Here is a 7,453-nt window from a genome sequence, read left to right on the forward strand (position 1 = left end):
CATTTGCATTCTAAAAGCATGCTCTTGCCTACTGATCGGTGTGTGTTACTTTGTGATTTTAGTGGCGGGCTCTGAGGATAGCTTTAGTTTGCTTCCATTTTGTGTGCCCAATTTCATAAAATTTGTTGTCCGATAACAGATGGGAGGCTGGTTTGTGTGATGGACTGGGTTACATTCATAACCTTTTGTAGTTTCATGCAGTCTTGATCAGAGCAGGGGCCATACCAACCTGTGATACATCTGGAAAAGATGATTTCTATGGTGCATCAGTAAAAATTGGTGAGAGTTGGAGTGGACAATTTCCTTTCTTGAACGACCTTTTGGTATGGACAGTAAGCCATGACAGTGGGTCAGTTGCACAACCACTTGTGAAAATGCTGAACCTCAGAGATATGAAAGGCAGGCACATCAGGCATCCTGTGGTTAGGTGATGACATGCAGGAGGAATATGTTAGAACCATGCACGATGCTTTGTGCTAAGGTCAGTTCGATGTGAACCCATCAGACACTGATCACCTATCCCAGAAACCAATCAAGGGGCACAGGAGGATCAGACATGAGGACAGCTGCTATGCAACAGAAAGATAAAATGAAGTGGAATGGCTGCATTGAGGAGTTCATACAGGAAAGTGGATCAGCCCTCATCAGAACAGATCCAATCGAACCTGTACTGACTAGCTATAGGGTAACGGTATATTTGTTTTTGTTAAGTTGCTTTGTAACTCCTAAGTTTTAAACTTTTATTTGAATAAAGCTGTTGGATTTGTAGTGAAGCTGTGTCAGTTGGAATTCTCAATTTCTTGGATGTGACAGTGATCATGGGTTGCCTTTTATGTTCTTGGGCCTATCACAGATCAGAATACAACAAAAACAGAAAATGCTGGACTGACAGCATCTGTGGAGAGAGAATAGAGCCAACATTTCAGAATGGTCATCCTGATTCCAAACATTGGCTCTATTCTCTCTCCACAGATGCTGTCAGACCTGTTAAGATTTTCCAGCACTTTCTGTTTTTGGGTCAGATTCTGGCATCTGCAGTATCTTGCCTTTTTCAGAACTCAAACAGAGGTGGCCCTTTTAACCAGCCTAGCTGGACATTTGTCTGCCACTGTGACTCTCAATGATCTGCTTCTGCGGTCAGTGAGGCCAACTTCATCCAGCTTCCTTGTAGGGTCCTTTCATTCCTTTGAATAGGCGAAGACTGCATGGGTATGAACTTCTTTCATTGAACAGAACTTAAAATTAAATCATTGCAAAAGCGAAAAGAAAAGGGAAAAGCTAGAGTTCGTGAGAGAGAGAGAGACTGGCTTCTTCTGCCGTCCTGTACAGATCAAAACAGAACTCAAAAACAAAGCTGGACTGAACACACAGTTCCAAAACTATATGTTAATTCTTAACTCATTGTGAAAAACTTTGGTTTATAAAAAGACTGTTTTGCGGGCATTGTAATTTTCAGAAATGCAGCCAATTTCTAGCTAACCCAGCATGTCTTCTGAGTTTTAAAATGTGGTCAACGCCTTAGTTAACCCCTACAACAGTCAAGCATTTAAAAGTAATTGCATCGGCAGAAATATCTTAAAATGAAGTCTTTGCATATGCTGAAGCAAACAGGGCTAAGTGTTCATTCACTCCTTCTTGCTGGAGAAAAATAATTGGGTCTAATGGTACAGTTTAAACTGAGGCAGGTCTGCAAAGTCAGGAAATTTATCAACTTGAGCTACCCACCTTGGCCATGGAAACCTGGGCCCTGTAACCTATGTTGATCTGTGCAATAAAATGTTCCTTTCTTTTTCTGAAGTCTATGCTTTGTTCCATTCACTCGCTGACAACTCCCTCTGGTGCTTTAGCACTGGTTATAATTGTGCAAAATTAACAGGATGCAAAAATCAAGTAATTCTTGAGTAAATTTGCTTGTTAACTACAGTTTACTAATTAACACAGGTGCAGAGGATCAAGCATTCAGCTTGTGTGCGTGCAGGAATAATTTGGGAGCGTAGATAAGAGTTCATTCTTCCTCTCTTAACGCTAACTCAACAGAATTATTATACTTTAATACATAATTACCAAGTGAACTAGCTCTGATTCCAAGAGATAATGAATTCTCTGGATGAGCACCAGGCACAGTTCCAAACAATCACCAAAAAAAAAACACATGCGGGAGCATCACAAGGTTATCTCCAAGGAAACAAGAGAGAAAAGAGCAAGTCAAACCTACAGTCAAACATCCGGCAGTGCGTTGTAAAAGCGTGAGGGAAATGTCAGGAGTGCACCCGGGGACAAGTGAGAAAAGCACTATGGCAAGGTACTAAGTGCATCAGATACATGGGATCACAGAGGTTAACAAGCTCCCAAAAAATCGGAGCGTCAGGTAGGGAAAGAACACCATTGCAAACAGAGCAATAAAGCTACAGAACAGGAGGTGAGGATAGCAGACACAGCCCAATAGTGATCTGGAATTGCAGGAAGAGCAATAATTCCTGGAGACGGATGGCACGGTGGCATCTTCAGATCAGGAGACCTGGGTTTAATTCCCGCTTGGGTCACTGTCTGTGTGGAGTCTGCACATTCTGCCTGTATTCTTGGGTTTCCTCTGCTTGCTCCAGTTTCCTCTCACAGTCTGAAAGGCATGGTGGTTAGGTGCATTTGCCATGCTAAATTCTCCCTCAGTGTACCTGAACAGGCACTGGAGTGTATGTAGCACTTCATTGCAGTGTTAATGTTAGCCTACTTGTGACACTAATAAATAAATAAAATTAAATAGATGTCACAAACAGTTCAAACTGACATATTTTCTTTGGGATGTGGGCGTCTCTGGCTAGGCCAACATTTATTGCCCATCCCTCATTGTCCTTGAGAAGGCAGTAATGAGCTGCCTTACAATTAACACTCAGATATGCATCCAACCAATTAATGTAAGCACCAGTCCTAAAAGGTAATTTTAATTTCTGGGGATGATGTGAAATGGGTAATTTTGTATCTGTTGACCACTATAAATTTTTACCAATTTTCTTTCCATTAAAGATAAGTTGGATAGGTTGTGATTGCTTGTACTTTGCCAATGCCTGAAGATGTAATTAACCTCGAGACGATTACAAAATGAGAGAACTCAATACTAAGCAGACATTTTTTCAGCCCACGTTTGTCATCAGGGAGAACGATGACGCAGGCCCAAAATACGGCGAGAATCTCAATTCCCAATTTTCCAGGCCTCGGAATGAGAATCCCACCACGGGAGATTGGGAAGCTCATTTAAATACATTAGCATCTTATTAGCAGCTCTCCCACTGGGATGTTTCCCCTCACTAAATGATCATCAGGCACGAGCATAATGTCACATCAGCACGATATACGATCTCTGTATTAAACAGAAGGAGATATTGGAGGTCAGCTGTCAGAGTGTGTCTGGGCTACTCTTTGTTTGGCCAACTGAATTCTATCTTGGTGGAGCCTTTCCTGCACCTCTTGCATAGGAAGTTGCCAGGATTGGCTCTGCATGGGCCAGGCATTGGAGTGGTCCTGTGGTTTGCGCTGATGACGTGCTCCTCATGTTCACTGACCCAGCTGACCTGCGGAGGATGTGCGAGTGCCAGGCTATGTACTCTGCCATATCATCTGCCAGGATCAATTGGGCCAAGCCTTCCGGACTTCTGTTTGGCCTATGGCAGATGTACTACCTCCCCTCCCTGAGGAGCTCAGGCCTTTCACCTGAGTAGGACCACTCTGCTTGGGAGTACATCCTTGCTTGGCTGAGGAATCCTGGCCATTGGAATGGCAGGAGCTGCAGGCCAAGTTGCCGCTCATCTGAAACGCTAGACAGGACTGCTCCGAGTATTGTTATCCAGGCTGCATATACAATGAGCTTTCCCATTGGGACTGATGGGATTTGTCCCCTCTCACTTGGGACTGACAGTTTAAAAAATATTGGAAAATTCTCCCCCTAAGCCTTTGAGATCTGTTTGTCAGTTCCCCATTTTTCAAAAGTTGTCGTGAACCGCGCTATCTTGGTGCCAGGCCAATGGAGAAGGGGGGGCACTTTCCAACATGGGGGTGGAAATGTCAGAACCTGCTACTTATATTTACATATATTGTAATAAGGTTGTGTCTTGACATGGTGGAAACACTGTTAAGTAATTGAAGGGGGGTGGCGGGGGGTGCGGAGATGGAGGGGGGAATCGGGCATGGAATTCCCATTAATGTAAATGCCGTTTTGGAACTCCTACTGGATTTTCTACTCCCTCTTCCATTCCCATCTGTAAAATCCAACTCCCCCCATCCCCTCCATAGGCTGGCACTTGGGTAGGGAGGAGGAGGGGAATCAAAATGAAGGACTGATTTCGTGGTGTGAAGTTATTGAACCCAATATCAAATCCAGGAGGCTATAATGTGTCAATTCAGAAGATGAGTTGCAGTTCCTCTAGCTTGCATTGGGCTTCACTAGAACAAGATAGAAATGTGATCATGAGAGCAAGATGGTGGATTGAAATAGCAAAGGACAGGAACATCAGAAAAATGCTCTTTTAAGAACAGGATATGGCACCTGACTCATCGATCAACAGTTCCAACACGCCACAGCAAAAAACAGCACCGACCTCCTCAGAAAAAAAACACAGGACACAGCCAACAGAGTACCCTTCGCCAGTACTTCCCCAGAGCGGAGAAGCTATGATATCTTCTTTGGAGCCTTCAGCATGTCATTGATGAAGATGAAAATCTCACCAAGGCCATCCCCACACCGCCACAACTTGCTTTCAAACAACCACACAACCTCAAGCAGACCAATGTTCGCAGCAAACTACCCAGCCTTCAGGAGAACAGTGACCACAACACCACACAACCCTGCCACAGCAACCTCTACAAGGCGTGCCAGATCATTGACATGGATGCCATCGTCTCACGTGAGAACACCATCCACCAGAGGTACACGGTACATTCTCTTGCAACTTGGCCAAAGTTGTCTATTTGATACACTGCAGGAAAGGATGTCCCGATGTACAATGGCAAGACCATGTAGACGCTACAACAATGGATGAATGGACACCACTCGACTATCACCGGACAGGGGTGTCCCCTTCCTGTTGAGGAACACTTCAGCAGTCAAGGGCATTCAGCCTCTGATCTTTGGGTAAACGTTCTCCAAGGCAGCCTTCAAGACACATGATAACACAAAATCACCAAACAGAAACTGATAGCCAAGTTCTGCACACATGAGGACAGACTCACTTGGGATCTTGGGTTCATGTCACATTACCTGTAACCCCCACGACTTGCCTGATCTTGCAAAATCTCACTAACTGTCTTGGTTGGAGACAATACACATCTCTTTAACCTATGCTTAACCCTCTTTCCACTCGCATTGCCTGTATCTGGAAAGACTCAATTATCTGTTAAGACTCGCATTCCAACCATTATCTTGCAATTGAGTCTGTGTCTATATATGCCCTGTTTGTGAACCCAACTCTGCACTCACCTTATGAAGGAGCAATGCTCTGAAAGCTCGTGCTACCAAATAGACCTGTTTGACTTTAACTTGGTGTTGTAAGACTTCTTACCGTGCCCTCCCCAGTCCAACGTCAGCATCTCCACATGTTTTGACGGTGGGAGGAAACCGGAGCATCCAAAGGAAACTCACGCAGAGATGGGGAGAATAGGTGTACTCCACATAGAGGCTGGAATTGAACCTGGTCCCTGGTGCTGTGAGGCAGCCGTGCTAACCATTGTTCCACCGTGCTGCCCATACCACTGTGCCACCATGCAGTCCATTATGCTACTGTGCCACCCATTGTTTGGTACTGGCATCATATTGAAGTTGATGAAATTCACACCGAATGCAAAATCTTCCGGTTGGTCATGTGTTAAACAGTCTTGACAGAGGTTGGAATCATGCCCAGGAGAAACATGCCTACTCTGTCACCAGTTTAGATTTAGTGCAAATAAGAACGTGTGAAGCTGATACAGAGTATGTCTGAGAACAAAGTCCCATGCCTAGAGCCCAAGATAGAAAGACCTAATCTAATAACAGTTCCAAACATGGCAGAAGAGAAAATGTACCAGGTGTTGAAGGGAGTGATAACATTTATATTAAAAAAAAAGAGTTGCAGTCTATGAGACCCTTCCTGTGTATCAAGGGAGGTTTGTGGGAAAATAAAAGTGAACATTAACAAACCTTGTCAGTTCAATAATTCTGCCCTTTGGATTTAGAGTAATTTTGAAATGATTAAGACTAGACCAGGCACAATATGTTGGTGCTCACAAATAAAAAAAACACAATTTGTAAATAACTTGGACCAGATGGCAATGTTTTTTTTGTGATAATACTATATTGGACAGCAAAGTGCCTCCCGGGCTCACAAATGAGCTGAAATAGTAGTTACCATGTAAAATTGAATGTGACGTAGTGGATGAGGATATAAGACAGAAAGTGGGAAACAATACCACCAAATAGGTATTCTTTAAAATATTATTCTCTGGAATTGGAATGAAATACCTGGTCACAATTTCCCGAAAATATCAACTTGGACACAATGTGCATTCCTGTCAGAGTTGGGAAATGAAAATTGTTAACTGAGGGACTTCTCATAGAATTCTGAAGAGTCATAGAAACCCCTCTGTGCAGAAGGAGGCGAAATGCCCCTTTCAGTCTGCACCGACTCTCCAACAGGATAACTTACGCAAGCCCACCCCATTCATTTACTGTACTAACCCCCTTAGACTACCATTTTTTGACACTAATGGGCAATATGTTATGGCCAACCAACCCAACCTGCCCACCTTTGGGCCATGTCAGGAAATCAGAGCACCCAGAGGAAACCCACACAGACATGGGAAGAAAGTGCAATCTTCACACAGTCACCCAAGACTGGAATTGAACCTGGCCCCCTGGCACTAGTGCTAATCACTGTGCCACCGTGCCACCCTGCTTAGGAAATGCTTGTGTTTGTGTCAATATTGAACAATAAGAAAAAATGCATTTGGGAGCCTGGCCACCATAGGAGTCGTGGGGGTGGGGGTGATGGGGAATCATCCAAATCAGATTGCAGGGGAGTTGGGGTTGGGCAATGATCGCTAACCCTAACCCTCCGTGCCCGCAGGATCTGACAATAAGTTCACCAGAAAGCCCAAGATATGTTGTAGGATATTGTGATATGCATGGAAATGTAAGCATGTGGAATCACATTGTGAGGATACGCTGAAGAATGAGTATTCAACATCTCAATTGTTTGACGACAGCACTGCGTGAAAAAGCTAGCATGGCTCAGGGGTGTGTGAAAACATTTTAACTCAAGGGATTGATAGACAATCCATAGAGAAACTAACTAATGAAACAATCTATCACCCAATCATTCTTCATGAAGTGTGACTTAACCTGATTTTTCCTGTGGGCATGACTATGACTCTGTAGGGGTTATGATGTGGGTATGCCGGCGTTGGACTGGCGTAAACACAGTAAAAAGTC

Source organism: Carcharhinus amblyrhynchos, chromosome 7 (genome assembly GCF_965287045.1).
Source record: "Carcharhinus amblyrhynchos chromosome 7, sCarAmb.v2.hapA, whole genome shotgun sequence".
NCBI lineage: Eukaryota > Metazoa > Chordata > Chondrichthyes > Carcharhiniformes > Carcharhinidae > Carcharhinus > Carcharhinus amblyrhynchos.